The following is a 23584-nucleotide window of genomic DNA, read 5'->3' on the forward strand; positions in this document are numbered from 1 at the left end:
ATTGGAATTTAAAAGAGGAAAAAAAAGTGAAAAAGCCAACGGCACGCAGTGTTCCTAAGTTGCCTCCCTCCCAAGTACTGACTGCGCTCGACGCTGCTTAACTTCGGTGATCGGACGAGAACCGGTGTTTTCAGCGTGATATGGCCGTTGCCGAGAGTGCTAGATAATAATTCGAATTTAAATTAAGTGAGACAAATTGACCTTCATCTTTTTAAAACAATAACAAAAAGAAAATATGTTTGCGTTTTTCATATCTATAGGAATTTAAAAGAGGAAAAAAAAGTGAAAAAGCCAACGGCACGCAGTGTTCCTGAGTGGTCTCCCTCCCAAGTACTGACTGCGCTCGACGCTGCTTAACTTCGGTGATCGGACGAGAACCGGTGTTTTCAGCGTGATATGGCCGTTGCCGAGAGTGCTAGATAATAATTCAGATTTAAATTAAGTGAGACAAATTAACCTTCATCTTTTTAAAACAATAACAAAAAGAAAATATGTTTGCTTTTTTCATATCTATTGGAATTTAAAAAAGGAAAAAAAAGAGAAAAAGCCAACGGCACGCAGTGTTCCTAAGTGGTCTCCCTCCCAAGTACTGACTGTGCTCGACGCTTCTTAACTTCGGTGATCGGACGAGAACCGGTGTTTTCAGCGTGATATGGCCGTTGCCGAGAGTGCTAGATAATAATTCGAATTTAAATTAAGTGAGACAAATTAACCATCATCTTTTTAAAACAATAACAAAAAGAAAATATGTTGGCTTTTTTCATATCTATTGGAATTTAAAAGAGGAATAAAAAGTGAAAAAGCCAACGGCACGCAGTGTTCCTAAGTGGTCTCCCTCCCAAGTACTGACTGCGCTCGACGCTGCTTAACTTCGGTGATCCGACGAGAACCGGTGTTTTCAGCGTGATATGGCCGTTGCCGAGAGTGCTAGATAATAATTCGAATTTAAATTAAGTGAGACAAATTAACCATCATCTTTTTAAAACAATAACAAAAAGAAAATATGTTTGCTTTTTTCATATCTATTGGAATTTAAAAGAGGAAAAAAAAGTGAAAAAGCCAACGGCACGCAGTGTTCCTATGTGGTCTCCCTCCCAAGTACTGACTGCGCTCGACGCTTCTTAACTTCGGTGATCGGACGAGAACCGGTGTTTTCAGCGTGATATAGCCGTTGCCGAGAGTGCTATTTAATAATTCGAATTTAAATTAAGTGAGACAAATTGACCTTCATCTTTTTAAAACAATAACAAAAAGAAAATATGTTTGCTTTTTTCATATCTATAGGAATTTAAAAGAGGAAAAAAAAGTGAAAAAGCCAACGGCACGCAGTGTTCCTAAGTGGTCTCCCTCCCAAGTACTGACTGCGCTCGACGCTTCTTAACTTCGGTGATCGGACGAGAACCGGTGTTTTCAGCGTGATATGGCCGTTGCCGAGAGTGCTATTTAATAATTCGAATTTAAATTAAGTGAGACAAATTGACCTTCATCTTTTTAAAACAATAACAAAAAGAAAATATGTTTGCTTTTTTCATATCTATAGGAATTTAAAAGAGGAAAAAAAAGTGAAAAAGCCAACGGCACGCAGTGTTCCTAAGTGGTCTCCCTCCCAAGTACTGACTGCGCTCGACGCTGCTTAACTTCGGTGATCGGACGAGAACCGGTGTTTTCAGCGTGATATGGCCGTTGCCGAGAGTGCTAGATAATAATTCGAATTTAAATTAAGTGAGACAAATTAACCATCATCTTTTTAAAACAATAACAAAAAGAAAATATGTTTGCTTTTTTCATATCTATTGGAATTTAAAAGAGGAAAAAAAAGTGAAAAAGCCAACGGCACGCAGTGTTCCTATGTGGTCTCCCTCCCAAGTACTGACTGCGCTCGACGCTGCTTAACTTCGGTGATCGGACGAGAACCGGTGTTTTCAGCGTGATATGGCCGTTGCCGAGAGTGCTAGATAATAATTCGAATTTAAATTAAGTGAGACAAATTAACCATCATCTTTTTAAAACAATAACAAAAAGAAAATATGTTTGCTTTTTTCATATCTATTGGAATTTAAAAGAGGAAAAAAAAGTGAAAAAGCCAACGGCACGCAGTGTTCCTATGTGGTCTCCCTCCCAAGTACTGACTGCGCTCGACGCTTCTTAACTTCGGTGATCGGACGAGAACCGGTGTTTTCAGCGTGATATAGCCGTTGCCGAGAGTGCTATTTAATAATTCGAATTTAAATTAAGTGAGACAAATTAACCATCATCTTTTTAAAACAATAACAAAAAGAAAATATGTTTGCTTTTTTCATATCTATTGGAATTTAAAAGAGGAAAAAAAAGTGAAAAAGCCAACGGCACGCAGTGTTCCTATGTGGTCTCCCTCCCAAGTACTGACTGCGCTCGACGCTTCTTAACTTCGGTGATCGGACGAGAACCGGTGTTTTCAGCGTGATATAGCCGTTGCCGAGAGTGCTATTTAATAATTCGAATTTAAATTAAGTGAGACAAATTGACCTTCATCTTTTTAAAACAATAACAAAAAGAAAATATGTTTGCTTTTTTCATATCTATAGGAATTTAAAAGAGGAAAAAAAAGTGAAAAAGCCAACGGCACGCAGTGTTCCTAAGTGGTCTCCCTCCCAAGTACTGACTGCGCTCGACGCTTCTTAACTTCGGTGATCGGACGAGAACCGGTGTTTTCAGCGTGATATGGCCGTTGCCGAGAGTGCTATTTAATAATTCGAATTTAAATTAAGTGAGACAAATTGACCTTCATCTTTTTAAAACAATAACAAAAAGAAAATATGTTTGCTTTTTTCATATCTATAGGAATTTAAAAGAGGAAAAAAAAGTGAAAAAGCCAACGGCACGCAGTGTTCCTAAGTGGTCTCCCTCCCAAGTACTGACTGCGCTCGACGCTGCTTAACTTCGGTGATCGGACGAGAACCGGTGTTTTCAGCGTGATATGGCCGTTGCCGAGAGTGCTAGATAATAATTCGAATTTAAATTAAGTGAGACAAATTAACCATCATCTTTTTAAAACAATAACAAAAAGAAAATATGTTTGCTTTTTTCATATCTATTGGAATTTAAAAGAGGAAAAAAAAGTGAAAAAGCCAACGGCACGCAGTGTTCCTATGTGGTCTCCCTCCCAAGTACTGACTGCGCTCGACGCTGCTTAACTTCGGTGATCGGACGAGAACCGGTGTTTTCAGCGTGATATGGCCGTTGCCGAGAGTGCTAGATAATAATTCGAATTTAAATTAAGTGAGACAAATTAACCATCATCTTTTTAAAACAATAACAAAAAGAAAATATGTTTGCTTTTTTCATATCTATTGGAATTTAAAAGAGGAAAAAAAAGTGAAAAAGCCAACGGCACGCAGTGTTCCTATGTGGTCTCCCTCCCAAGTACTGACTGCGCTCGACGCTTCTTAACTTCGGTGATCGGACGAGAACCGGTGTTTTCAGCGTGATATAGCCGTTGCCGAGAGTGCTATTTAATAATTCGAATTTAAATTAAGTGAGACAAATTGACCTTCATCTTTTTAAAACAATAACAAAAAGAAAATATGTTTGCTTTTTTCATATCTATAGGAATTTAAAAGAGGAAAAAAAAGTGAAAAAGCCAACGGCACGCAGTGTTCCTAAGTGGTCTCCCTCCCAAGTACTGACTGCGCTCGACGCTTCTTAACTTCGGTGATCGGACGAGAACCGGTGTTTTCAGCGTGATATGGCCGTTGCCGAGAGTGCTATTTAATAATTCGAATTTAAATTAAGTGAGACAAATTGACCTTCATCTTTTTAAAACAATAACAAAAAGAAAATATGTTTGCTTTTTTCATATCTATAGGAATTTAAAAGAGGAAAAAAAAGTGAAAAAGCCAACGGCACGCAGTGTTCCTAAGTGGTCTCCCTCCCAAGTACTGACTGCGCTCGACGCTGCTTAACTTCGGTGATCGGACGAGAACCGGTGTTTTCAGCGTGATATGGCCGTTGCCGAGAGTGCTAGATAATAATTCGAATTTAAATTAAGTGAGACAAATTAACCATCATCTTTTTAAAACAATAACAAAAAGAAAATATGTTTGCTTTTTTCATATCTATTGGAATTTAAAAGAGGAAAAAAAAGTGAAAAAGCCAACGGCACGCAGTGTTCCTATGTGGTCTCCCTCCCAAGTACTGACTGCGCTCGACGCTGCTTAACTTCGGTGATCGGACGAGAACCGGTGTTTTCAGCGTGATATGGCCGTTGCCGAGAGTGCTAGATAATAATTCGAATTTAAATTAAGTGAGACAAATTAACCATCATCTTTTTAAAACAATAACAAAAAGAAAATATGTTTGCTTTTTTCATATCTATTGGAATTTAAAAGAGGAAAAAAAAGTGAAAAAGCCAACGGCACGTAGTGTTCCTATGTGGTCTCCCTCCCAAGTACTGACTGCGCTCGACGCTTCTTAACTTCGGTGATCGGACGAGAACCGGTGTTTTCAGCGTGATATGGCCGTTGCCGAGAGTGCTATTTAATAATTCGAATTTAAATTAAGTGAGACAAATTGACCTTCATCTTTTTAAAACAATAACAAAAAGAAAATATGTTTGCGTTTTTCATATCTATAGGAATTTAAAAGAGGAAAAAAAAGTGAAAAAGCCAACGGCACGCAGTGTTCCTAAGTGGTCTCCCTCCCAAGTACTGACTGCGCTCGACGCTGCTTAACTTCGGTGATCGGACGAGAACCGGTGTTTTCAGCGTGATATGGCCGTTGCCGAGAGTGCTAGATAATAATTCAGATTTAAATTAAGTGAGACAAATTAACCTTCATCTTTTTAAAACAATAACAAAAAGAAAATATGTTTGCTTTTTTCATATCTATTGGAATTTAAAAAAGGAAAAAAAAGAGAAAAAGCCAACGGCACGCAGTGTTCCTAAGTGGTCTCCCTCCCAAGTACTGACTGTGCTCGACGCTTCTTAACTTCGGTGATCGGACGAGAACCGGTGTTTTCAGCGTGATATGGCCGTTGCCGAGAGTGCTAGATAATAATTCGAATTTAAATTAAGTGAGACAAATTAACCATCATCTTTTTAAAACAATAACAAAAAGAAAATATGTTTGCTTTTTTCATATCTATTGGAATTTAAAAGAGGAAAAAAAAGTGAAAAAGCCAACGGCACGCAGTGTTCCTATGTGGTCTCCCTCCCAAGTACTGACTGCGCTCGACGCTGCTTAACTTCGGTGATCGGACGAGAACCGGTGTTTTCAGCGTGATATGGCCGTTGCCGAGAGTGCTAGATAATAATTCGAATTTAAATTAAGTGAGACAAATTAACCATCATCTTTTTAAAACAATAACAAAAAGAAAATATGTTTGCTTTTTTCATATCTATTGGAATTTAAAAGAGGAAAAAAAAGTGAAAAAGCCAACGGCACGCAGTGTTCCTATGTGGTCTCCCTCCCAAGTACTGACTGCGCTCGACGCTTCTTAACTTCGGTGATCGGACGAGAACCGGTGTTTTCAGCGTGATATGGCCGTTGCCGAGAGTGCTATTTAATAATTCGAATTTAAATTAAGTGAGACAAATTGACCTTCATCTTTTTAAAACAATAACAAAAAGAAAATATGTTTGCGTTTTTCATATCTATAGGAATTTAAAAGAGGAAAAAAAAGTGAAAAAGCCAACGGCACGCAGTGTTCCTAAGTGGTCTCCCTCCCAAGTACTGACTGCGCTCGACGCTGCTTAACTTCGGTGATCGGACGAGAACCGGTGTTTTCAGCGTGATATGGCCGTTGCCGAGAGTGCTAGATAATAATTCAGATTTAAATTAAGTGAGACAAATTAACCTTCATCTTTTTAAAACAATAACAAAAAGAAAATATGTTTGCTTTTTTCATATCTATTGGAATTTAAAAAAGGAAAAAAAAGAGAAAAAGCCAACGGCACGCAGTGTTCCTAAGTGGTCTCCCTCCCAAGTACTGACTGTGCTCGACGCTTCTTAACTTCGGTGATCGGACGAGAACCGGTGTTTTCAGCGTGATATGGCCGTTGCCGAGAGTGCTAGATAATAATTCGAATTTAAATTAAGTGAGACAAATTAACCATCATCTTTTTAAAACAATAACAAAAAGAAAATATGTTTGCTTTTTTCATATCTATTGGAATTTAAAAGAGGAAAAAAAGTGAAAAAGCCAACGGCACGCAGTGTTCCTAAGTGGTCTCCCTCCCAAGTACTGACTGCGCTCGACGCTGCTTAACTTCGGTGATCGGACGAGAACCGGTGTTTTCAGCGTGATATGGCCGTTGCCGAGAGTGCTAGATAATAATTCGAATTTAAATTAAGTGAGACAAATTGACCTTCATCTTTTTAAAACAATAACAAAAAGAAAATATGTTTGCTTTTTTCATATCTATAGGAATTTAAAAGAGGAAAAAAAAGTGAAAAAGCCAACGGCACGCAGTGTTCCTAAGTGGTCTCCCTCCCAAGTACTGACTGCGCTCGACGCTGCTTAACTTCGGTGATCGGACGAGAACCGGTGTTTTCAGCGTGATATGGCCGTTGCCGAGAGTGCTATTTAATAATTCGAATTTAAATTAAGTGAGACAAATTAACCTTCATCTTTTTAAAACAATAACAAAAAGAAAATATGTTGGCTTTTTTCATATCTATTGGAATTTAAAAGAGGAATAAAAAGTGAAAAAGCCAACGGCACGCAGTGTTCCTAAGTGGTCTCCCTCCCAAGTACTGACTGCGCTCGACGCTGCTTAACTTCGGTGATCCGACGAGAACCGGTGTTTTCAGCGTGATATGGCCGTTGCCGAGAGTGCTAGATAATAATTCGAATTTAAATTAAGTGAGACAAATTAACCATCATCTTTTTAAAACAATAACAAAAAGAAAATATGTTTGCTTTTTTCATATCTATTGGAATTTAAAAGAGGAAAAAAAAGTGAAAAAGCCAACGGCACGCAGTGTTCCTATGTGGTCTCCCTCCCAAGTACTGACTGCGCTCGACGCTTCTTAACTTCGGTGATCGGACGAGAACCGGTGTTTTCAGCGTGATATAGCCGTTGCCGAGAGTGCTATTTAATAATTCGAATTTAAATTAAGTGAGACAAATTGACCTTCATCTTTTTAAAACAATAACAAAAAGAAAATATGTTTGCTTTTTTCATATCTATAGGAATTTAAAAGAGGAAAAAAAAGTGAAAAAGCCAACGGCACGCAGTGTTCCTAAGTGGTCTCCCTCCCAAGTACTGACTGCGCTCGACGCTTCTTAACTTCGGTGATCGGACGAGAACCGGTGTTTTCAGCGTGATATGGCCGTTGCCGAGAGTGCTAGATAATAATTCAGATTTAAATTAAGTGAGACAAATTAACCTTCATCTTTTTAAAACAATAACAAAAAGAAAATATGTTTGCTTTTTTCATATCTATTGGAATTTAAAAAAGGAAAAAAAAGAGAAAAAGCCAACGGCACGCAGTGTTCCTAAGTGGTCTCCCTCCCAAGTACTGACTGTGCTCGACGCTTCTTAACTTCGGTGATCGGACGAGAACCGGTGTTTTCAGCGTGATATGGCCGTTGCCGAGAGTGCTAGATAATAATTCGAATTTAAATTAAGTGAGACAAATTAACCATCATCTTTTTAAAACAATAACAAAAAGAAAATATGTTTGCTTTTTTCATATCTATTGGAATTTAAAAGAGGAAAAAAAAGTGAAAAAGCCAACGGCACGCAGTGTTCCTATGTGGTCTCCCTCCCAAGTACTGACTGCGCTCGACGCTGCTTAACTTCGGTGATCGGACGAGAACCGGTGTTTTCAGCGTGATATGGCCGTTGCCGAGAGTGCTAGATAATAATTCGAATTTAAATTAAGTGAGACAAATTAACCATCATCTTTTTAAAACAATAACAAAAAGAAAATATGTTTGCTTTTTTCATATCTATTGGAATTTAAAAGAGGAAAAAAAAGTGAAAAAGCCAACGGCACGCAGTGTTCCTATGTGGTCTCCCTCCCAAGTACTGACTGCGCTCGACGCTTCTTAACTTCGGTGATCGGACGAGAACCGGTGTTTTCAGCGTGATATGGCCGTTGCCGAGAGTGCTATTTAATAATTCGAATTTAAATTAAGTGAGACAAATTGACCTTCATCTTTTTAAAACAATAACAAAAAGAAAATATGTTTGCGTTTTTCATATCTATAGGAATTTAAAAGAGGAAAAAAAAGTGAAAAAGCCAACGGCACGCAGTGTTCCTAAGTGGTCTCCCTCCCAAGTACTGACTGCGCTCGACGCTGCTTAACTTCGGTGATCGGACGAGAACCGGTGTTTTCAGCGTGATATGGCCGTTGCCGAGAGTGCTAGATAATAATTCAGATTTAAATTAAGTGAGACAAATTAACCTTCATCTTTTTAAAACAATAACAAAAAGAAAATATGTTTGCTTTTTTCATATCTATTGGAATTTAAAAAAGGAAAAAAAAGAGAAAAAGCCAACGGCACGCAGTGTTCCTAAGTGGTCTCCCTCCCAAGTACTGACTGTGCTCGACGCTTCTTAACTTCGGTGATCGGACGAGAACCGGTGTTTTCAGCGTGATATGGCCGTTGCCGAGAGTGCTAGATAATAATTCGAATTTAAATTAAGTGAGACAAATTAACCATCATCTTTTTAAAACAATAACAAAAAGAAAATATGTTTGCTTTTTTCATATCTATTGGAATTTAAAAGAGGAAAAAAAGTGAAAAAGCCAACGGCACGCAGTGTTCCTAAGTGGTCTCCCTCCCAAGTACTGACTGCGCTCGACGCTGCTTAACTTCGGTGATCGGACGAGAACCGGTGTTTTCAGCGTGATATGGCCGTTGCCGAGAGTGCTAGATAATAATTCGAATTTAAATTAAGTGAGACAAATTGACCTTCATCTTTTTAAAACAATAACAAAAAGAAAATATGTTTGCTTTTTTCATATCTATAGGAATTTAAAAGAGGAAAAAAAAGTGAAAAAGCCAACGGCACGCAGTGTTCCTAAGTGGTCTCCCTCCCAAGTACTGACTGCGCTCGACGCTGCTTAACTTCGGTGATCGGACGAGAACCGGTGTTTTCAGCGTGATATGGCCGTTGCCGAGAGTGCTATTTAATAATTCGAATTTAAATTAAGTGAGACAAATTAACCTTCATCTTTTTAAAACAATAACAAAAAGAAAATATGTTGGCTTTTTTCATATCTATTGGAATTTAAAAGAGGAATAAAAAGTGAAAAAGCCAACGGCACGCAGTGTTCCTAAGTGGTCTCCCTCCCAAGTACTGACTGCGCTCGACGCTGCTTAACTTCGGTGATCCGACGAGAACCGGTGTTTTCAGCGTGATATGGCCGTTGCCGAGAGTGCTAGATAATAATTCGAATTTAAATTAAGTGAGACAAATTAACCATCATCTTTTTAAAACAATAACAAAAAGAAAATATGTTTGCTTTTTTCATATCTATTGGAATTTAAAAGAGGAAAAAAAAGTGAAAAAGCCAACGGCACGCAGTGTTCCTATGTGGTCTCCCTCCCAAGTACTGACTGCGCTCGACGCTTCTTAACTTCGGTGATCGGACGAGAACCGGTGTTTTCAGCGTGATATAGCCGTTGCCGAGAGTGCTAGATAATAATTCGAATTTAAATTAAGTGAGACAAATTGACCTTCATCTTTTTAAAACAATAACAAAAAGAAAATATGTTTGCTTTTTTCATATCTATTGGAATTTAAAAGAGGAAAAAAAAGTGAAAAAGCCAACGGCACGCAGTGTTCCTATGTGGTCTCCCTCCCAAGTACTGACTGCGCTCGACGCTTCTTAACTTCGGTGATCGGACGAGAACCGGTGTTTTCAGCGTGATATGGCCGTTGCCGAGAGTGCTAGATAATAATTCGAATTTAAATTAAGTGAGACAAATTAACCATCATCTTTTTAAAACAATAACAAAAAGAAAATATGTTTGCTTTTTTCATATCTATTGGAATTTAAAAGAGGAAAAAAAAGTGAAAAAGCCAACGGCACGCAGTGTTCCTATGTGGTCTCCCTCCCAAGTACTGACTGCGCTCGACGCTTCTTAACTTCGGTGATCGGACGAGAACCGGTGTTTTCAGCGTGATATAGCCGTTGCCGAGAGTGCTATTTAATAATTCGAATTTAAATTAAGTGAGACAAATTGACCTTCATCTTTTTAAAACAATAACAAAAAGAAAATATGTTTGCTTTTTTCATATCTATAGGAATTTAAAAGAGGAAAAAAAAGTGAAAAAGCCAACGGCACGCAGTGTTCCTAAGTGGTCTCCCTCCCAAGTACTGACTGCGCTCGACGCTTCTTAACTTCGGTGATCGGACGAGAACCGGTGTTTTCAGCGTGATATGGCCGTTGCCGAGAGTGCTAGATAATAATTCAGATTTAAATTAAGTGAGACAAATTAACCTTCATCTTTTTAAAACAATAACAAAAAGAAAATATGTTGGCTTTTTTCATATCTATTGGAATTTAAAAGAGGAATAAAAAGTGAAAAAGCCAACGGCACGCAGTGTTCCTAAGTGGTCTCCCTCCCAAGTACTGACTGCGCTCGACGCTGCTTAACTTCGGTGATCCGACGAGAACCGGTGTTTTCAGCGTGATATGGCCGTTGCCGAGAGTGCTAGATAATAATTCGAATTTAAATTAAGTGAGACAAATTAACCATCATCTTTTTAAAACAATAACAAAAAGAAAATATGTTTGCTTTTTTCATATCTATTGGAATTTAAAAGAGGAAAAAAAAGTGAAAAAGCCAACGGCACGCAGTGTTCCTATGTGGTCTCCCTCCCAAGTACTGACTGCGCTCGACGCTTCTTAACTTCGGTGATCGGACGAGAACCGGTGTTTTCAGCGTGATATAGCCGTTGCCGAGAGTGCTATTTAATAATTCGAATTTAAATTAAGTGAGACAAATTGACCTTCATCTTTTTAAAACAATAACAAAAAGAAAATATGTTTGCTTTTTTCATATCTATAGGAATTTAAAAGAGGAAAAAAAAGTGAAAAAGCCAACGGCACGCAGTGTTCCTAAGTGGTCTCCCTCCCAAGTACTGACTGCGCTCGACGCTTCTTAACTTCGGTGATCGGACGAGAACCGGTGTTTTCAGCGTGATATGGCCGTTGCCGAGAGTGCTAGATAATAATTCAGATTTAAATTAAGTGAGACAAATTAACCTTCATCTTTTTAAAACAATAACAAAAAGAAAATATGTTTGCTTTTTTCATATCTATTGGAATTTAAAAAAGGAAAAAAAAGAGAAAAAGCCAACGGCACGCAGTGTTCCTAAGTGGTCTCCCTCCCAAGTACTGACTGTGCTCGACGCTTCTTAACTTCGGTGATCGGACGAGAACCGGTGTTTTCAGCGTGATATGGCCGTTGCCGAGAGTGCTAGATAATAATTCGAATTTAAATTAAGTGAGACAAATTAACCATCATCTTTTTAAAACAATAACAAAAAGAAAATATGTTTGCTTTTTTCATATCTATTGGAATTTAAAAGAGGAAAAAAAAGTGAAAAAGCCAACGGCACGCAGTGTTCCTATGTGGTCTCCCTCCCAAGTACTGACTGCGCTCGACGCTGCTTAACTTCGGTGATCGGACGAGAACCGGTGTTTTCAGCGTGATATGGCCGTTGCCGAGAGTGCTAGATAATAATTCGAATTTAAATTAAGTGAGACAAATTAACCATCATCTTTTTAAAACAATAACAAAAAGAAAATATGTTTGCTTTTTTCATATCTATTGGAATTTAAAAGAGGAAAAAAAAGTGAAAAAGCCAACGGCACGCAGTGTTCCTATGTGGTCTCCCTCCCAAGTACTGACTGCGCTCGACGCTTCTTAACTTCGGTGATCGGACGAGAACCGGTGTTTTCAGCGTGATATGGCCGTTGCCGAGAGTGCTATTTAATAATTCGAATTTAAATTAAGTGAGACAAATTGACCTTCATCTTTTTAAAACAATAACAAAAAGAAAATATGTTTGCGTTTTTCATATCTATAGGAATTTAAAAGAGGAAAAAAAAGTGAAAAAGCCAACGGCACGCAGTGTTCCTAAGTGGTCTCCCTCCCAAGTACTGACTGCGCTCGACGCTGCTTAACTTCGGTGATCGGACGAGAACCGGTGTTTTCAGCGTGATATGGCCGTTGCCGAGAGTGCTAGATAATAATTCAGATTTAAATTAAGTGAGACAAATTAACCTTCATCTTTTTAAAACAATAACAAAAAGAAAATATGTTTGCTTTTTTCATATCTATTGGAATTTAAAAAAGGAAAAAAAAGAGAAAAAGCCAACGGCACGCAGTGTTCCTAAGTGGTCTCCCTCCCAAGTACTGACTGTGCTCGACGCTTCTTAACTTCGGTGATCGGACGAGAACCGGTGTTTTCAGCGTGATATGGCCGTTGCCGAGAGTGCTAGATAATAATTCGAATTTAAATTAAGTGAGACAAATTAACCATCATCTTTTTAAAACAATAACAAAAAGAAAATATGTTTGCTTTTTTCATATCTATTGGAATTTAAAAGAGGAAAAAAAGTGAAAAAGCCAACGGCACGCAGTGTTCCTAAGTGGTCTCCCTCCCAAGTACTGACTGCGCTCGACGCTGCTTAACTTCGGTGATCGGACGAGAACCGGTGTTTTCAGCGTGATATGGCCGTTGCCGAGAGTGCTAGATAATAATTCGAATTTAAATTAAGTGAGACAAATTGACCTTCATCTTTTTAAAACAATAACAAAAAGAAAATATGTTTGCTTTTTTCATATCTATAGGAATTTAAAAGAGGAAAAAAAAGTGAAAAAGCCAACGGCACGCAGTGTTCCTAAGTGGTCTCCCTCCCAAGTACTGACTGCGCTCGACGCTGCTTAACTTCGGTGATCGGACGAGAACCGGTGTTTTCAGCGTGATATGGCCGTTGCCGAGAGTGCTATTTAATAATTCGAATTTAAATTAAGTGAGACAAATTAACCTTCATCTTTTTAAAACAATAACAAAAAGAAAATATGTTGGCTTTTTTCATATCTATTGGAATTTAAAAGAGGAATAAAAAGTGAAAAAGCCAACGGCACGCAGTGTTCCTAAGTGGTCTCCCTCCCAAGTACTGACTGCGCTCGACGCTGCTTAACTTCGGTGATCCGACGAGAACCGGTGTTTTCAGCGTGATATGGCCGTTGCCGAGAGTGCTAGATAATAATTCGAATTTAAATTAAGTGAGACAAATTAACCATCATCTTTTTAAAACAATAACAAAAAGAAAATATGTTTGCTTTTTTCATATCTATTGGAATTTAAAAGAGGAAAAAAAAGTGAAAAAGCCAACGGCACGCAGTGTTCCTATGTGGTCTCCCTCCCAAGTACTGACTGCGCTCGACGCTTCTTAACTTCGGTGATCGGACGAGAACCGGTGTTTTCAGCGTGATATAGCCGTTGCCGAGAGTGCTAGATAATAATTCGAATTTAAATTAAGTGAGACAAATTGACCTTCATCTTTTTAAAACAATAACAAAAAGAAAATATGTTTGCTTTTTTCATATCTATTGGAATTTAAAAGAGGAAAAAAAAGTGAAAAAGCCAACGGCACGCAGTGTTCCTATGTGGTCTCCCTCCCAAGTACTGACTGCGCTCGACGCTTCTTAACTTCGGTGATCGGACGAGAACCGGTGTTTTCAGCGTGATATGGCCGTTGCCGAGAGTGCTAGATAATAATTCGAATTTAAATTAAGTGAGACAAATTGACCTTCATCTTTTTAAAACAATAACAAAAAGAAAATATGTTTGCTTTTTTCATATCTATAGGAATTTAAAAGAGGAAAAAAAAGTGAAAAAGCCAACGGCACGCAGTGTTCCTAAGTGGTCTCCCTCCCAAGTACTGACTGCGCTCGACGCTGCTTAACTTCGGTGATCGGACGAGAACCGGTGTTTTCAGCGTGATATGGCCGTTGCCGAGAGTGCTAGATAATAATTCGAATTTAAATTAAGTGAGACAAATTAACCATCATCTTTTTAAAACAATAACAAAAAGAAAATATGTTTGCTTTTTTCATATCTATTGGAATTTAAAAGAGGAAAAAAAAGTGAAAAAGCCAACGGCACGCAGTGTTCCTATGTGGTCTCCCTCCCAAGTACTGACTGCGCTCGACGCTTCTTAACTTCGGTGATCGGACGAGAACCGGTGTTTTCAGCGTGATATGGCCGTTGCCGAGAGTGCTATTTAATAATTCGAATTTAAATTAAGTGAGACAAATTGACCTTCATCTTTTTAAAACAATAACAAAAAGAAAATATGTTTGCTTTTTTCATATCTATAGGAATTTAAAAGAGGAAAAAAAAGTGAAAAAGCCAACGGCACGCAGTGTTCCTAAGTGGTCTCCCTCCCAAGTACTGACTGCGCTCGACGCTTCTTAACTTCGGTGATCGGACGAGAACCGGTGTTTTCAGCGTGATATGGCCGTTGCCGAGAGTGCTATTTAATAATTCGAATTTAAATTAAGTGAGACAAATTGACCTTCATCTTTTTAAAACAATAACAAAAAGAAAATATGTTTGCTTTTTTCATATCTATAGGAATTTAAAAGAGGAAAAAAAAGTGAAAAAGCCAACGGCACGCAGTGTTCCTAAGTGGTCTCCCTCCCAAGAACTGACTGCGCTCGACGCTGCTGAACTTCGGTGATCGGACGAGAACCGGTGTTTTCAGCGTGATATGGCCGTTGCCGAGAGTGCTAGATAATAATTCGAATTAAAATCAAGTGAGACATATTAACCTTCATCTTTTTAAAACAATAACAAAAAGAAAATATGTTTGCTTTTTTCATATCTATTGGAATTTAAAAAAGGAAAAAAAAGAGAAAAAGCCAACGGCACGCAGTGTTCCTAAGTGGTCTCCCTCCCAAGTACTGACTGTGCTCGACGCTTCTTAACTTCGGTGATCGGACGAGAACCGGTGTTTTCAGCGTGATATGGCCGTTGCCGAGAGTGCTAGATAATAATTCGAATTTAAATTAAGTGAGACAAATTAACCATCATCTTTTTAAAACAATAACAAAAAGAAAATATGTTTGCTTTTTTCATATCTATAGGAATTTAAAAGAGGAAAAAAAAGTGAAAAAGCCAACGGCACGCAGTGTTCCTAAGTGGTCTCCCTCCCAAGTACTGACTGCGCTCGACGCTGCTTAACTTCGGTGATCGGACGAGAACCGGTGTTTTCAGCGTGATATGGCCGTTGCCGAGAGCTAGATAATAATTCGAATTTAAATTAAGTGAGACAAATTAACCATCATCTTTTTAAAACAATAACAAAAAGAAAATATGTTTGCTTTTTTCATATCTATTGGAATTTAAAAGAGGAAAAAAAAGTGAAAAAGCCAACGGCACGCAGTGTTCCTAAGTGGTCTCCCTCCCAAGTACTGACTGCGCTCGACGCTTCTTAACTTCGGTGATCGGACGAGAACCGGTGTTTTCAGCGTGATATTGCCGTTGCCGAGAGTGCTAGATAATAATTCGAATTTAAATTAAGTGAGACAAATTAACCATCATCTTTTTAAAACAATAACAAAAAGAAAATATGTTTGCTTTTTTTATATCTATTGGAATTTAAAAGAGGAAAAAAAAGTGAAAAAGCCAACGGCACGCAGTGTTCCTAAGTGGTCTCCCTCCCAAGTACTGACTGCGCTCGACGCTTCTTAACTTCGGTGATCGGAGGAGAACCGGTGTTTTCAGCGTGATATGGCCGTTGCCGAGAGTGCTAGGTAATAATTCGAATTTAAATTAAGTGAGACAAATTAACCATCATCTTTTTAAAACAATAACAAAAAGAAAATATGTTTGCTTTTTTCATATCTATTGGAATTTAAAAGAGGAAAAAAAAGTGAAAAAGCCAACGTCACGCAGTGTTCCTAAGTGGTCTCCCTCCCAAGTACTGACTGCGCTCGACGCTGCTTAACTTCGGTGATCGGACGAGAACCGGTGTTTTCAGCGTGATATGGCCGTTGCCGCGAGTGCTAGATAATAATTCGAATTTAAATTAAGTGAGACAAATTAACCTTCATCTTTTTAAAACAATAACAAAAAGAAAATATGTTGGCTTTTTTCATATCTATTGGAATTTAAAAGAGGAAAAAAAAGTGAAAAAGCCAACGGCACGCAGTGTTCCTAAGTGGTCTCCCTCCCAAGTACTGACTGCGCTCGACGCTGCTTAACTTCGGTGATCCGACGAGAACCGGTGTTTTCAGCGTGATATGGCCGTTGCCGAGAGTGCTAGATAATAATTCGAATTTAAATTAAGTGAGACAAATTGACCTTCATCTTTTTAATACAATAACAAAAAGAAAATATGTTTGCTTTTTTCATATCTATAAGAATTTAAAAGAGGAAAAAAATAGTGAAAAAGCCAACGGCACGCAGTGTTCCTAAGTGGTCTCCCTCCCAAGTACTGACTGCGCTCGACGCTGCTTAACTTCGGTGATCGGACGAGAACCGGTGTTTTCAGCGTGATATGGCTGTTGCCGAGAGTGCTATTTAATAATTCGAATTTAATTAACCTTCATCTTTATAAATCAATAAGAAAAAGAAGATTTGTTTGCTTTTTTCATATCTCATGGAATTTAAAAGAGGAAATAAAAGTGAAAAAGCCAACGGCACGCAAAGTTTACAAGTACTGACTGCGCTCGACGCTGCTTAACTTCGGTGATCGGACGAGAACCGGTGTTTTCAGCGTGATATGGCCGTTGCCGAGAGTGCTAGATAATAATTCGAATTTAAATTAAGTGAGACAAATTAACCATCATCTTTTTAAAACAATAACAAAAAGAAAATATGTTTGCTTTCTTCATATCTATTGGAATTTAAAAGAGGAAAAAAAAGTGAAAAAGCCAACGGCACGCAGTGTTCCTAAGTGGTCTCCCTCCCAAGTACTGACTGCGCTCGACGCTTCTTAACTTCGGTGATCCGACGAGAACCGGTGTTTTCAGCGTGATATGGCCGTTGCCGAGAGTGCTAGATAATAATTCGAATTTAAATTAAGTGAGACAAATTGACCTTCATCTTTTTAGTACAATAACAAAAAGAAAATATGTTTGCTTTTTTCATATCTATAAGAATTTAAAAGAGGAAAAAAATAGTGAAAAAGCCAACGGCACGCAGTGTTCCTAAGTGGTCTCCCTCCCAAGTACTGACTGCGCTCGACGCTGCTTAACTTCGTTGATCGGACGAGAACCGGTGTTTTCAGCGTGATATGGCTGTTGCCGAGAGTGCTATTTAATAATTCGAATTTAATTAACCTTCATCTTTATAAATCAATAAGAAAAAGAAGATTTGTTTGCTTTTTTCATATCTCATGGAATTTAAAAGAGGAAATAAAAGTGAAAAAGCCAACGGCACGCAAAGTTTACAAGTACTGACTGCGCTCGACGCTGCTTAACTTCGGTGATCGGACGAGAACCGGTGTTTTCAGCGTGATATGGCCGTTGCCGAGAGTGCTAGATAATAATTCGAATTTAAATTAAGTGAGACAAATTAACCATCATCTTTTTAAAACAATAACAAAAAGAAAATATGTTTGCTTTTTTCATATCTATTGGAATTTAAAAGAGGAAAAAAAAGTGAAAAAGCCAACGGCACGCAGTGTTCCTAAGTGGTCTCCCTCCCAAGCACTAACTGCGCTCGACGCTTCTTAACTTCGGTGATCGGACGAGAACCGGTGTTTTCAGCGTGATATGGCCGTTGCCGAGAGTGCTATTTAATAATTCGAATTTAAATTAAGTGAGACAAATTAACCTTCATCTTTTTAAAACAATAACAAAAAGAAAATATGTTGGCTTTTTTCATATCTATAGGAATTTAAAAGAGGAAAAAAAAGTTAAAAAGCCAACGGCACGCAGTGTTCCTAAGTGGTCTCCCTCCCAAGTACTGACTGCGCTCGACGCAGCTTAACTTCGGTGATCGGACGAGAACCGGCGTTTTCAGCGTGATATGGCCGTTGCCGAGAGTGCTATTTAATAATTCGAATTTAATTAACCTTCATCTTTATAAATCAATAAGAAAAAGAAGATTTGTTTGCTTTTTTCATATCTCATGGAATTTAAAAGAGGAAATAAAAGTGAAAAAGCCAACGGCACGCAAAGTTTACAAGTACTGACTGCGCTCGACGCTGCTTAACTTCGGTGATCGGACGAGAACCGGTGTTTTCAGCGTGATATGGCCGTTGCCGAGAGTGCTAGATAATAATTCGAATTTAAATTAAGTGAGACAAATTAACCATCATCTTTTTAAAACAATAACAAAAAGAAAATATGTTTGCTTTCTTCATATCTATTGGAATTTAAAAGAGGAAAAAAAAGTGAAAAAGCCAACGGCACGCAGTGTTCCTAAGTGGTCTCCCTCCCAAGTACTGACTGCGCTCGACGCTTCTTAACTTCGGTGATCCGACGAGAACCGGTGTTTTCAGCGTGATATGGCCGTTGCCGAGAGTGCTAGATAATAATTCGAATTTAAATTAAGTGAGACAAATTGACCTTCATCTTTTTAGTACAATAACAAAAAGAAAATATGTTTGCTTTTTTCATATCTATAAGAATTTAAAAGAGGAAAAAAATAGTGAAAAAGCCAACGGCACGCAGTGTTCCTAAGTGGTCTCCCTCCCAAGTACTAACTGCGCTCGACGCTGCTTAACTTCGGTGATCGGACGAGAACCGGTGTTTTCAGCGTGATATGGCTGTTGCCGAGAGTGCTATTTAATAATTCGAATTTAATTAACCTTCATCTTTATAAATCAATAAGAAAAAGAAGATTTGTTTGCTTTTTTCATATCTCATGGAATTTAAAAGAGGAAATAAAAGTGAAAAAGCCAACGGCACGCAAAGTTTACAAGTACTGACTGCGCTCGACGCTGCTTAACTTCGGTGATCGGACGAGAACCGGTGCTTTCAGCGTGATATGGCCGTTGCCGAGAGTGCTAGATAATAATTCGAATTTAAATTAAGTGAGACAAATTAACCATCATCTTTTTAAAACAATAACAAAAAGAAAATATGTTTGCTTTTTTCATATCTATTGGAATTTAAAAGAGGAAAAAAAAGTGAAAAAGCCAACGGCACGCAGTGTTCCTAAGTGGTCTCCCTCCCAAGCACTAACTGCGCTCGACGCTTCTTAACTTCGGTGATCGGACGAGAACCGGTGTTTTCAGCGTGATATGGCCGTTGCCGAGAGTGCTATTTAATAATTCGAATTTAAATTAAGTGAGACAAATTAACCTTCATCTTTTTAAAACAATAACAAAAAGAAAATATGTTGGCTTTTTTCATATCTATAGGAATTTAAAAGAGGAAAAAAAAGTTAAAAAGCCAACGGCACGCAGTGTTCCTAAGTGGTCTCCCTCCCAAGTACTGACTGCGCTCGACGCAGCTTAACTTCGGTGATCGGACGAGAACCGGCGTTTTCAGCGTGATATGGCCGTTGCCGAGAGTGCTATTTAATAATTCGAATTTAATTAACCTTCATCTTTATAAATCAATAATAAAAAGAAGATATGTTTGCTTTTTTCATATCTCATGGAATTTAAAAGAGGAAATAAAAGTGAAAAAGCCAACGGCACGCAAAGTTTCCAAGTACTGACTGCGCTCGACGCTGCTTAACTTCGGTGATCGGACAAGAACCGGTGTTTTCAGCGTGATATGTCCGTGGCCGAGAGTGCAAAATAATAATTCGAATTTAAATTAAGTGAGACAAATTAACCATCATCTTTTTAAAACAATAACAAAAAGAAAATATGTTTGCTTTTTTCATATCTATTGGAATTTAAAAGAGGAAAAAAAAGTGAAAAAGCCAACGGCACGCAGTGTTCCTAAGTTGCCTCCCTCCCAAGTACTGACTGCGCTCGACGCTGCTTAACTTCGGTGATCGGACGAGAACCGGTGTTTTCAGCGTGATATGGCCGTTGCCGAGAGTGCTAGATAATAATTCGAATTTAAATTAAGTGAGACAAATTGACCTTCATCTTTTTAAAACAATAACAAAAAGAAAATATGTTTGCTTTTTTCATATCTATAGGAATTTAAAAGAGGAAAAAAAAGTGAAAAAGCCAACGGCACGCAGTGTTCCTAAGTGGTCTCCCTCCCAAGTACTGACTGCGCTCGACGCTGCTTAACTTCGGTGATCGGACGAGAACCGGTGTTTTCAGCGTGATATGGCCGTTGCCGAGAGTGCTATTTAATAATTCGAATTTAAATTAAGTGAGACAAATTAACCTTCATCTTTTTAAAACAATAACAAAAAGAAAATATGTTGGCTTTTTTCATATCTATTGGAATTTAAAAGAGGAATAAAAAGTGAAAAAGCCAACGGCACGCAGTGTTCCTAAGTGGTCTCCCTCCCAAGTACTGACTGCGCTCGACGCTGCTTAACTTCGGTGATCCGACGAGAACCGGTGTTTTCAGCGTGATATGGCCGTTGCCGAGAGTGCTAGATAATAATTCAGATTTAAATTAAGTGAGACAAATTAACCTTCATCTTTTTAAAACAATAACAAAAAGAAAATATGTTTGCTTTTTTCATATCTATTGGAATTTAAAAAGGAAAAAAAAGAGAAAAAGCCAACGGCACGCAGTGTTCCTAAGTGGTCTCCCTCCCAAGTACTGACTGTGCTCGACGCTTCTTAACTTCGGTGATCGGACGAGAACCGGTGTTTTCAGCGTGATATGGCCGTTGCCGAGAGTGCTAGATAATAATTCGAATTTAAATTAAGTGAGACAAATTAACCATCATCTTTTTAAAACAATAACAAAAAGAAAATATGTTTGCTTTTTTCATATCTATTGGAATTTAAAAGAGGAAAAAAAGTGAAAAAGCCAACGGCACGCAGTGTTCCTAAGTGGTCTCCCTCCCAAGTACTGACTGCGCTCGACGCTGCTTAACTTCGGTGATCCGACGAGAACCGGTGTTTTCAGCGTGATATGGCCGTTGCCGAGAGTGCTAGATAATAATTCGAATTTAAATTAAGTGAGACAAATTAACCATCATCTTTTTAAAACAATAACAAAAAGAAAATATGTTTGCTTTTTTCATATCTATTGGAATTTAAAAGAGGAAAAAAAGTGAAAAAGCCAACGGCACGCAGTGTTCCTAAGTGGTCTCCCTCCCAAGTAATGACTGCGCTCGACGCTGCTTAACTTCGGTGATCGGACGAGAACCGGTTTTTTCAGCGTGATATGGCCGTTGCCGAGAGTGCTAGATAATAATTGGAATTTAAATTAAGTGAGACAAATTGACCTTCATCTTTTTAAAACAATAACAAAAAGAAAATATGTTTGCTTTTTTCATATCTATAGGAATTTAAAAGAGGAAAAAAAGTGAAAAAGCCAACGGCACGCAGTGTTCCTAAGTGGTCTCCCTCCCAAGTACTGACTGCGCTCGACGCTGCTTAACTTCGGTGATCGGACGAGAACCGGTGTTTCCAGCGTGATATGGCCGTTGCCGAGAGTGCTATTTAATAATTCGAATTTAAATTAAGTGAGACAAATTAACCTTCATCTTTTTAAAACAATAACAAAAAGAAAATATGTTGGCTTTTTTCATATCTATTGGAATTTAAAAGAGGAAAAAAAAGTGAAAAAGCCAACGGCACGCAGTGTTCCTAAATGGTCTCCCTCCCAAGTACTGACTGCGCTCGACGCTGCTTAACTTCGGTGATCGGACGAGAACCGGTGTTTTCAGCGTGATATGGCCGTTGCCGAGAGTGCTATTTAATAATTCGAATTTAAATTAAGTGAGACAAATTAACCTTCATCTTTTTAAAACAATAACAAAAAGAAAATATGTTTGCTTTTTTCATATCTATAGGAATTTAAAAGAGGAAAAAAATAGTGAAAAAGCCAACGGCACGCAGTGTTCCTAAGTGGTCTCCCTCCCAAGTACTGACTGCGCTCGACGCTGCTTAACTTCGGTGATCGGACGAGAACCGGTGTTTTCAGCGTGATATGGCCGTTGCCGAGAGTGCTAGATAATAATTCGAATTTAAATTAAGTGAGACAAATTAACCATCATCTTTTTAAAACAATAACAAAAAGAAAATATGTTTGCTTTTTTCATATCTATTGGAATTTAAAAGAGGAAAAAAAAGTGAAAAAGCCAACGGCACGCAGTGTTCCTAAGTGGTCTCCCTCCCAAGTACTGACTGCGCTCGACGCTTCTTAACTTCGGTGATCGGACGAGAACCGGTGTTTTCAGCGTGATATTGCCGTTGCCGAGAGTGCTAGATAATAATTCGAATTTAAATTAAGTGAGACAAATTAACCATCATCTTTTTAAAACAATAACAAAAAGAAAATATGTTTGCTTTTTTCAAATCTATTGGAATTTAAAAGAGGAAAAAAAAGTGAAAAAGCCAACGGCACGCAGTGTTCCTAAGTGGTCTCCCTCCCAAGTACTGACTGCGCTCGACGCTTCTTAACTTCGGTGATCGGACGAGAACCGGTGTTTTCAGCGTGATATGGCCGTTGCCGAGAGTGCTAGATAATAATTCGAATTTAAATTAAGTGAGACAAATTAACCATCATCTTTTTAAAACAATAACAAAAAGAAAATATGTTTGCTTTTTTCATATCTATTGGAATTTAAAAGAGGAAAAAAAAGTGAAAAAGCCAACGGCACGCAGTGTTCCTAAGTGGTCTCCCTCCCAAGTACTGACTGCGCTCGACGCTTCTTAACTTCGGTGATCGGACGAGAACCGGTGTTTTCAGCGTGATATTGCCGTTGCCGAGAGTCCTAGATAATAATTCGAATTTAAATTAAGTGAGACAAATTAACCATCATCTTTTTAAAACAATAACAAAAAGAAAATATGTTTGCTTTTTTCATATCTATTGGAATTTAAGAGGAAAAAAAAGTGAAAAAGCCAACGGCACGCAGTGTTCCTAAGTGGTCTCCCTCCCAAGTACTGACTGCGCTCGACGCTTCTTAACTTCGGTGATCGGACGAGAACCGGTGCTTTCAGCGTGATATGGCCGTTGCCGAGAGTGCTAGATAATAATTCGAATTTAAATTAAGTGAGACAAATTAACCATCATCTTATTAAAACAATAACAAAAAGAAAATATGTTTGCTTTTTTCATATCTATTGGAATTTAAAAGAGGAAAAAAAAGTGAAAAAGCCAACGGCACGCAGTGTTCCTAAGTGGTCTCCCTCCCAAGTACTGACTGCGCTCGACGCTTCTTAACTTCGGTGATCGGACGAGAACCGGTGTTTTCAGCGTGATATGGCCGTTGCCGAGAGTGCTAGATAATAATTCGAATTTAAATTAAGTGAGACAAATTAACCATCATCTTTTTAAAACAATAACAAAAAGAAAATATGTTTGCTTTTTTCATATCTATTGGAATTTAAAAGAGGAAAAAAAAGTGAAAAAGCCAACGGCACGCAGTGTTCCTAAGTGGTCTCCCTCCCAAGTACTGACTGCGCTCGACGCTGCTTAACTTCGGTGATCGGACGAGAACCGGTGTTTTCAGCGTGATATGGCCGTTGCCGCGATTGCTAGATAATAATTCGAATTTAAATTAAGTGAGACA

At 38.4% G+C, this 23584-nt stretch overlaps 55 non-coding genes and 37 pseudogenes across 55 annotated transcripts; all 92 read right to left on the minus strand.

The window, feature by feature from the left end:
- Positions 1-33: 33 nt before the first annotated feature.
- LOC149660117 (5S ribosomal RNA) lies at positions 34-152 on the minus strand (annotated as a pseudogene).
- Positions 153-289: 137 nt separating this feature from the next.
- Positions 290-408, minus strand: LOC149660118 (5S ribosomal RNA). The gene has a single exon (XR_016369499.1). It is a non-coding gene; the product is annotated as a 5S ribosomal RNA (ribosomal RNA).
- Positions 409-545: 137 nt separating this feature from the next.
- On the minus strand, positions 546-664 carry LOC149660119 (5S ribosomal RNA; annotated as a pseudogene).
- A 137-nt stretch (positions 665-801) lies between these two features.
- LOC149660120 (5S ribosomal RNA) lies at positions 802-920 on the minus strand. The gene has a single exon (XR_016369603.1). It is a non-coding gene; the product is annotated as a 5S ribosomal RNA (ribosomal RNA).
- A 137-nt stretch (positions 921-1057) lies between these two features.
- Positions 1058-1176, minus strand: LOC149660121 (5S ribosomal RNA; annotated as a pseudogene).
- A 137-nt stretch (positions 1177-1313) lies between these two features.
- Positions 1314-1432, minus strand: LOC149660122 (5S ribosomal RNA). The gene has a single exon (XR_016369805.1). It is a non-coding gene; the product is annotated as a 5S ribosomal RNA (ribosomal RNA).
- Positions 1433-1569: 137 nt separating this feature from the next.
- Positions 1570-1688, minus strand: LOC149660123 (5S ribosomal RNA). The gene has a single exon (XR_016369361.1). It is a non-coding gene; the product is annotated as a 5S ribosomal RNA (ribosomal RNA).
- A 137-nt stretch (positions 1689-1825) lies between these two features.
- LOC149660124 (5S ribosomal RNA) lies at positions 1826-1944 on the minus strand. Its single transcript, XR_016369553.1, has one exon. It is a non-coding gene; the product is annotated as a 5S ribosomal RNA (ribosomal RNA).
- A 137-nt stretch (positions 1945-2081) lies between these two features.
- Positions 2082-2200, minus strand: LOC149660125 (5S ribosomal RNA; annotated as a pseudogene).
- Positions 2201-2337: 137 nt separating this feature from the next.
- On the minus strand, positions 2338-2456 carry LOC149660126 (5S ribosomal RNA; annotated as a pseudogene).
- Positions 2457-2593: 137 nt separating this feature from the next.
- Positions 2594-2712, minus strand: LOC149660127 (5S ribosomal RNA). Its single transcript, XR_016369806.1, has one exon. It is a non-coding gene; the product is annotated as a 5S ribosomal RNA (ribosomal RNA).
- A 137-nt stretch (positions 2713-2849) lies between these two features.
- LOC149660128 (5S ribosomal RNA) lies at positions 2850-2968 on the minus strand. The gene has a single exon (XR_016369363.1). It is a non-coding gene; the product is annotated as a 5S ribosomal RNA (ribosomal RNA).
- Positions 2969-3105: 137 nt separating this feature from the next.
- On the minus strand, positions 3106-3224 carry LOC149660129 (5S ribosomal RNA). The gene has a single exon (XR_016369564.1). It is a non-coding gene; the product is annotated as a 5S ribosomal RNA (ribosomal RNA).
- A 137-nt stretch (positions 3225-3361) lies between these two features.
- On the minus strand, positions 3362-3480 carry LOC149660130 (5S ribosomal RNA; annotated as a pseudogene).
- A 137-nt stretch (positions 3481-3617) lies between these two features.
- On the minus strand, positions 3618-3736 carry LOC149660131 (5S ribosomal RNA). Its single transcript, XR_016369807.1, has one exon. It is a non-coding gene; the product is annotated as a 5S ribosomal RNA (ribosomal RNA).
- Positions 3737-3873: 137 nt separating this feature from the next.
- On the minus strand, positions 3874-3992 carry LOC149660132 (5S ribosomal RNA). The gene has a single exon (XR_016369365.1). It is a non-coding gene; the product is annotated as a 5S ribosomal RNA (ribosomal RNA).
- Positions 3993-4129: 137 nt separating this feature from the next.
- LOC149660133 (5S ribosomal RNA) lies at positions 4130-4248 on the minus strand. Its single transcript, XR_016369576.1, has one exon. It is a non-coding gene; the product is annotated as a 5S ribosomal RNA (ribosomal RNA).
- Positions 4249-4385: 137 nt separating this feature from the next.
- LOC149660134 (5S ribosomal RNA) lies at positions 4386-4504 on the minus strand. Its single transcript, XR_016369644.1, has one exon. It is a non-coding gene; the product is annotated as a 5S ribosomal RNA (ribosomal RNA).
- A 137-nt stretch (positions 4505-4641) lies between these two features.
- Positions 4642-4760, minus strand: LOC149660135 (5S ribosomal RNA). Its single transcript, XR_016369366.1, has one exon. It is a non-coding gene; the product is annotated as a 5S ribosomal RNA (ribosomal RNA).
- Positions 4761-4897: 137 nt separating this feature from the next.
- LOC149660136 (5S ribosomal RNA) lies at positions 4898-5016 on the minus strand (annotated as a pseudogene).
- A 137-nt stretch (positions 5017-5153) lies between these two features.
- On the minus strand, positions 5154-5272 carry LOC149660137 (5S ribosomal RNA). Its single transcript, XR_016369588.1, has one exon. It is a non-coding gene; the product is annotated as a 5S ribosomal RNA (ribosomal RNA).
- A 137-nt stretch (positions 5273-5409) lies between these two features.
- LOC149660138 (5S ribosomal RNA) lies at positions 5410-5528 on the minus strand. Its single transcript, XR_016369736.1, has one exon. It is a non-coding gene; the product is annotated as a 5S ribosomal RNA (ribosomal RNA).
- A 137-nt stretch (positions 5529-5665) lies between these two features.
- LOC149660139 (5S ribosomal RNA) lies at positions 5666-5784 on the minus strand. The gene has a single exon (XR_016369367.1). It is a non-coding gene; the product is annotated as a 5S ribosomal RNA (ribosomal RNA).
- Positions 5785-5921: 137 nt separating this feature from the next.
- Positions 5922-6040, minus strand: LOC149660140 (5S ribosomal RNA; annotated as a pseudogene).
- Positions 6041-6176: 136 nt separating this feature from the next.
- Positions 6177-6295, minus strand: LOC149660141 (5S ribosomal RNA). The gene has a single exon (XR_016369370.1). It is a non-coding gene; the product is annotated as a 5S ribosomal RNA (ribosomal RNA).
- Positions 6296-6432: 137 nt separating this feature from the next.
- On the minus strand, positions 6433-6551 carry LOC149660142 (5S ribosomal RNA). The gene has a single exon (XR_016369372.1). It is a non-coding gene; the product is annotated as a 5S ribosomal RNA (ribosomal RNA).
- A 137-nt stretch (positions 6552-6688) lies between these two features.
- Positions 6689-6807, minus strand: LOC149660143 (5S ribosomal RNA). The gene has a single exon (XR_016369604.1). It is a non-coding gene; the product is annotated as a 5S ribosomal RNA (ribosomal RNA).
- A 137-nt stretch (positions 6808-6944) lies between these two features.
- LOC149660144 (5S ribosomal RNA) lies at positions 6945-7063 on the minus strand (annotated as a pseudogene).
- Positions 7064-7200: 137 nt separating this feature from the next.
- LOC149660145 (5S ribosomal RNA) lies at positions 7201-7319 on the minus strand. The gene has a single exon (XR_016369808.1). It is a non-coding gene; the product is annotated as a 5S ribosomal RNA (ribosomal RNA).
- A 137-nt stretch (positions 7320-7456) lies between these two features.
- On the minus strand, positions 7457-7575 carry LOC149660146 (5S ribosomal RNA; annotated as a pseudogene).
- Positions 7576-7712: 137 nt separating this feature from the next.
- LOC149660147 (5S ribosomal RNA) lies at positions 7713-7831 on the minus strand. Its single transcript, XR_016369599.1, has one exon. It is a non-coding gene; the product is annotated as a 5S ribosomal RNA (ribosomal RNA).
- A 137-nt stretch (positions 7832-7968) lies between these two features.
- LOC149660148 (5S ribosomal RNA) lies at positions 7969-8087 on the minus strand. Its single transcript, XR_016369737.1, has one exon. It is a non-coding gene; the product is annotated as a 5S ribosomal RNA (ribosomal RNA).
- Positions 8088-8224: 137 nt separating this feature from the next.
- Positions 8225-8343, minus strand: LOC149660149 (5S ribosomal RNA). The gene has a single exon (XR_016369374.1). It is a non-coding gene; the product is annotated as a 5S ribosomal RNA (ribosomal RNA).
- Positions 8344-8480: 137 nt separating this feature from the next.
- LOC149660150 (5S ribosomal RNA) lies at positions 8481-8599 on the minus strand (annotated as a pseudogene).
- Positions 8600-8735: 136 nt separating this feature from the next.
- On the minus strand, positions 8736-8854 carry LOC149660151 (5S ribosomal RNA). The gene has a single exon (XR_016369375.1). It is a non-coding gene; the product is annotated as a 5S ribosomal RNA (ribosomal RNA).
- A 137-nt stretch (positions 8855-8991) lies between these two features.
- On the minus strand, positions 8992-9110 carry LOC149660152 (5S ribosomal RNA). Its single transcript, XR_016369377.1, has one exon. It is a non-coding gene; the product is annotated as a 5S ribosomal RNA (ribosomal RNA).
- A 137-nt stretch (positions 9111-9247) lies between these two features.
- On the minus strand, positions 9248-9366 carry LOC149660153 (5S ribosomal RNA). The gene has a single exon (XR_016369605.1). It is a non-coding gene; the product is annotated as a 5S ribosomal RNA (ribosomal RNA).
- Positions 9367-9503: 137 nt separating this feature from the next.
- On the minus strand, positions 9504-9622 carry LOC149660154 (5S ribosomal RNA; annotated as a pseudogene).
- Positions 9623-9759: 137 nt separating this feature from the next.
- LOC149660155 (5S ribosomal RNA) lies at positions 9760-9878 on the minus strand. Its single transcript, XR_016369738.1, has one exon. It is a non-coding gene; the product is annotated as a 5S ribosomal RNA (ribosomal RNA).
- A 137-nt stretch (positions 9879-10015) lies between these two features.
- Positions 10016-10134, minus strand: LOC149660156 (5S ribosomal RNA; annotated as a pseudogene).
- A 137-nt stretch (positions 10135-10271) lies between these two features.
- Positions 10272-10390, minus strand: LOC149660157 (5S ribosomal RNA). Its single transcript, XR_016369809.1, has one exon. It is a non-coding gene; the product is annotated as a 5S ribosomal RNA (ribosomal RNA).
- A 137-nt stretch (positions 10391-10527) lies between these two features.
- Positions 10528-10646, minus strand: LOC149660158 (5S ribosomal RNA). Its single transcript, XR_016369606.1, has one exon. It is a non-coding gene; the product is annotated as a 5S ribosomal RNA (ribosomal RNA).
- A 137-nt stretch (positions 10647-10783) lies between these two features.
- LOC149660159 (5S ribosomal RNA) lies at positions 10784-10902 on the minus strand (annotated as a pseudogene).
- Positions 10903-11039: 137 nt separating this feature from the next.
- On the minus strand, positions 11040-11158 carry LOC149660160 (5S ribosomal RNA). Its single transcript, XR_016369811.1, has one exon. It is a non-coding gene; the product is annotated as a 5S ribosomal RNA (ribosomal RNA).
- A 137-nt stretch (positions 11159-11295) lies between these two features.
- LOC149660161 (5S ribosomal RNA) lies at positions 11296-11414 on the minus strand (annotated as a pseudogene).
- Positions 11415-11551: 137 nt separating this feature from the next.
- On the minus strand, positions 11552-11670 carry LOC149660162 (5S ribosomal RNA). Its single transcript, XR_016369610.1, has one exon. It is a non-coding gene; the product is annotated as a 5S ribosomal RNA (ribosomal RNA).
- A 137-nt stretch (positions 11671-11807) lies between these two features.
- On the minus strand, positions 11808-11926 carry LOC149660163 (5S ribosomal RNA). Its single transcript, XR_016369739.1, has one exon. It is a non-coding gene; the product is annotated as a 5S ribosomal RNA (ribosomal RNA).
- A 137-nt stretch (positions 11927-12063) lies between these two features.
- Positions 12064-12182, minus strand: LOC149660164 (5S ribosomal RNA). Its single transcript, XR_016369379.1, has one exon. It is a non-coding gene; the product is annotated as a 5S ribosomal RNA (ribosomal RNA).
- A 137-nt stretch (positions 12183-12319) lies between these two features.
- Positions 12320-12438, minus strand: LOC149660165 (5S ribosomal RNA; annotated as a pseudogene).
- A 136-nt stretch (positions 12439-12574) lies between these two features.
- LOC149660166 (5S ribosomal RNA) lies at positions 12575-12693 on the minus strand. Its single transcript, XR_016369381.1, has one exon. It is a non-coding gene; the product is annotated as a 5S ribosomal RNA (ribosomal RNA).
- Positions 12694-12830: 137 nt separating this feature from the next.
- Positions 12831-12949, minus strand: LOC149660167 (5S ribosomal RNA). Its single transcript, XR_016369384.1, has one exon. It is a non-coding gene; the product is annotated as a 5S ribosomal RNA (ribosomal RNA).
- Positions 12950-13086: 137 nt separating this feature from the next.
- On the minus strand, positions 13087-13205 carry LOC149660168 (5S ribosomal RNA). Its single transcript, XR_016369607.1, has one exon. It is a non-coding gene; the product is annotated as a 5S ribosomal RNA (ribosomal RNA).
- Positions 13206-13342: 137 nt separating this feature from the next.
- Positions 13343-13461, minus strand: LOC149660169 (5S ribosomal RNA; annotated as a pseudogene).
- A 137-nt stretch (positions 13462-13598) lies between these two features.
- On the minus strand, positions 13599-13717 carry LOC149660170 (5S ribosomal RNA). Its single transcript, XR_016369740.1, has one exon. It is a non-coding gene; the product is annotated as a 5S ribosomal RNA (ribosomal RNA).
- Positions 13718-13854: 137 nt separating this feature from the next.
- Positions 13855-13973, minus strand: LOC149660171 (5S ribosomal RNA). The gene has a single exon (XR_016369385.1). It is a non-coding gene; the product is annotated as a 5S ribosomal RNA (ribosomal RNA).
- A 137-nt stretch (positions 13974-14110) lies between these two features.
- On the minus strand, positions 14111-14229 carry LOC149660172 (5S ribosomal RNA). Its single transcript, XR_016369741.1, has one exon. It is a non-coding gene; the product is annotated as a 5S ribosomal RNA (ribosomal RNA).
- A 137-nt stretch (positions 14230-14366) lies between these two features.
- LOC149660173 (5S ribosomal RNA) lies at positions 14367-14485 on the minus strand. The gene has a single exon (XR_016369812.1). It is a non-coding gene; the product is annotated as a 5S ribosomal RNA (ribosomal RNA).
- A 137-nt stretch (positions 14486-14622) lies between these two features.
- On the minus strand, positions 14623-14741 carry LOC149660174 (5S ribosomal RNA; annotated as a pseudogene).
- Positions 14742-14878: 137 nt separating this feature from the next.
- LOC149660175 (5S ribosomal RNA) lies at positions 14879-14997 on the minus strand (annotated as a pseudogene).
- Positions 14998-15134: 137 nt separating this feature from the next.
- LOC149660176 (5S ribosomal RNA) lies at positions 15135-15253 on the minus strand. The gene has a single exon (XR_016369386.1). It is a non-coding gene; the product is annotated as a 5S ribosomal RNA (ribosomal RNA).
- Positions 15254-15388: 135 nt separating this feature from the next.
- On the minus strand, positions 15389-15507 carry LOC149660177 (5S ribosomal RNA; annotated as a pseudogene).
- Positions 15508-15644: 137 nt separating this feature from the next.
- Positions 15645-15763, minus strand: LOC149660178 (5S ribosomal RNA; annotated as a pseudogene).
- Positions 15764-15900: 137 nt separating this feature from the next.
- On the minus strand, positions 15901-16019 carry LOC149660179 (5S ribosomal RNA; annotated as a pseudogene).
- Positions 16020-16156: 137 nt separating this feature from the next.
- On the minus strand, positions 16157-16275 carry LOC149660180 (5S ribosomal RNA). The gene has a single exon (XR_016369608.1). It is a non-coding gene; the product is annotated as a 5S ribosomal RNA (ribosomal RNA).
- A 138-nt stretch (positions 16276-16413) lies between these two features.
- On the minus strand, positions 16414-16532 carry LOC149660181 (5S ribosomal RNA). The gene has a single exon (XR_016369215.1). It is a non-coding gene; the product is annotated as a 5S ribosomal RNA (ribosomal RNA).
- Positions 16533-16654: 122 nt separating this feature from the next.
- LOC149660182 (5S ribosomal RNA) lies at positions 16655-16757 on the minus strand (annotated as a pseudogene).
- A 137-nt stretch (positions 16758-16894) lies between these two features.
- On the minus strand, positions 16895-17013 carry LOC149660183 (5S ribosomal RNA; annotated as a pseudogene).
- Positions 17014-17151: 138 nt separating this feature from the next.
- LOC149660184 (5S ribosomal RNA) lies at positions 17152-17270 on the minus strand (annotated as a pseudogene).
- A 122-nt stretch (positions 17271-17392) lies between these two features.
- Positions 17393-17495, minus strand: LOC149660185 (5S ribosomal RNA; annotated as a pseudogene).
- Positions 17496-17632: 137 nt separating this feature from the next.
- Positions 17633-17751, minus strand: LOC149660186 (5S ribosomal RNA; annotated as a pseudogene).
- Positions 17752-17888: 137 nt separating this feature from the next.
- On the minus strand, positions 17889-18007 carry LOC149660187 (5S ribosomal RNA). Its single transcript, XR_016369770.1, has one exon. It is a non-coding gene; the product is annotated as a 5S ribosomal RNA (ribosomal RNA).
- A 122-nt stretch (positions 18008-18129) lies between these two features.
- Positions 18130-18232, minus strand: LOC149660188 (5S ribosomal RNA; annotated as a pseudogene).
- Positions 18233-18369: 137 nt separating this feature from the next.
- On the minus strand, positions 18370-18488 carry LOC149660189 (5S ribosomal RNA; annotated as a pseudogene).
- Positions 18489-18626: 138 nt separating this feature from the next.
- LOC149660190 (5S ribosomal RNA) lies at positions 18627-18745 on the minus strand. The gene has a single exon (XR_016369661.1). It is a non-coding gene; the product is annotated as a 5S ribosomal RNA (ribosomal RNA).
- Positions 18746-18867: 122 nt separating this feature from the next.
- LOC149660191 (5S ribosomal RNA) lies at positions 18868-18970 on the minus strand (annotated as a pseudogene).
- A 137-nt stretch (positions 18971-19107) lies between these two features.
- LOC149660192 (5S ribosomal RNA) lies at positions 19108-19226 on the minus strand (annotated as a pseudogene).
- Positions 19227-19363: 137 nt separating this feature from the next.
- On the minus strand, positions 19364-19482 carry LOC149660193 (5S ribosomal RNA). Its single transcript, XR_016369771.1, has one exon. It is a non-coding gene; the product is annotated as a 5S ribosomal RNA (ribosomal RNA).
- Positions 19483-19844: 362 nt separating this feature from the next.
- Positions 19845-19963, minus strand: LOC149660194 (5S ribosomal RNA; annotated as a pseudogene).
- Positions 19964-20100: 137 nt separating this feature from the next.
- Positions 20101-20219, minus strand: LOC149660195 (5S ribosomal RNA). The gene has a single exon (XR_016369388.1). It is a non-coding gene; the product is annotated as a 5S ribosomal RNA (ribosomal RNA).
- A 137-nt stretch (positions 20220-20356) lies between these two features.
- LOC149660196 (5S ribosomal RNA) lies at positions 20357-20475 on the minus strand. Its single transcript, XR_016369609.1, has one exon. It is a non-coding gene; the product is annotated as a 5S ribosomal RNA (ribosomal RNA).
- A 136-nt stretch (positions 20476-20611) lies between these two features.
- On the minus strand, positions 20612-20730 carry LOC149660197 (5S ribosomal RNA; annotated as a pseudogene).
- Positions 20731-20866: 136 nt separating this feature from the next.
- LOC149660198 (5S ribosomal RNA) lies at positions 20867-20985 on the minus strand. Its single transcript, XR_016369611.1, has one exon. It is a non-coding gene; the product is annotated as a 5S ribosomal RNA (ribosomal RNA).
- Positions 20986-21121: 136 nt separating this feature from the next.
- Positions 21122-21240, minus strand: LOC149660199 (5S ribosomal RNA; annotated as a pseudogene).
- Positions 21241-21376: 136 nt separating this feature from the next.
- Positions 21377-21495, minus strand: LOC149660200 (5S ribosomal RNA). Its single transcript, XR_016369632.1, has one exon. It is a non-coding gene; the product is annotated as a 5S ribosomal RNA (ribosomal RNA).
- Positions 21496-21632: 137 nt separating this feature from the next.
- On the minus strand, positions 21633-21751 carry LOC149660201 (5S ribosomal RNA). Its single transcript, XR_016369476.1, has one exon. It is a non-coding gene; the product is annotated as a 5S ribosomal RNA (ribosomal RNA).
- Positions 21752-21889: 138 nt separating this feature from the next.
- On the minus strand, positions 21890-22008 carry LOC149660202 (5S ribosomal RNA). Its single transcript, XR_016369390.1, has one exon. It is a non-coding gene; the product is annotated as a 5S ribosomal RNA (ribosomal RNA).
- A 137-nt stretch (positions 22009-22145) lies between these two features.
- On the minus strand, positions 22146-22264 carry LOC149660203 (5S ribosomal RNA; annotated as a pseudogene).
- A 137-nt stretch (positions 22265-22401) lies between these two features.
- Positions 22402-22520, minus strand: LOC149660204 (5S ribosomal RNA). Its single transcript, XR_016369813.1, has one exon. It is a non-coding gene; the product is annotated as a 5S ribosomal RNA (ribosomal RNA).
- Positions 22521-22657: 137 nt separating this feature from the next.
- On the minus strand, positions 22658-22776 carry LOC149660205 (5S ribosomal RNA; annotated as a pseudogene).
- A 135-nt stretch (positions 22777-22911) lies between these two features.
- LOC149660206 (5S ribosomal RNA) lies at positions 22912-23030 on the minus strand (annotated as a pseudogene).
- Positions 23031-23167: 137 nt separating this feature from the next.
- On the minus strand, positions 23168-23286 carry LOC149660207 (5S ribosomal RNA). The gene has a single exon (XR_016369814.1). It is a non-coding gene; the product is annotated as a 5S ribosomal RNA (ribosomal RNA).
- A 137-nt stretch (positions 23287-23423) lies between these two features.
- LOC149660208 (5S ribosomal RNA) lies at positions 23424-23542 on the minus strand. The gene has a single exon (XR_016369392.1). It is a non-coding gene; the product is annotated as a 5S ribosomal RNA (ribosomal RNA).
- Between the last annotated feature and the right edge of the window lie 42 nt (positions 23543-23584).

The sequence above is a fragment of the Phalangium opilio genome, unplaced genomic scaffold, assembly GCF_054372755.1.
Source record: "Phalangium opilio isolate 3A_F unplaced genomic scaffold, DU_Popi_V2 ptg000070l_1, whole genome shotgun sequence".
Lineage (NCBI taxonomy): Eukaryota > Metazoa > Arthropoda > Arachnida > Opiliones > Phalangiidae > Phalangium > Phalangium opilio.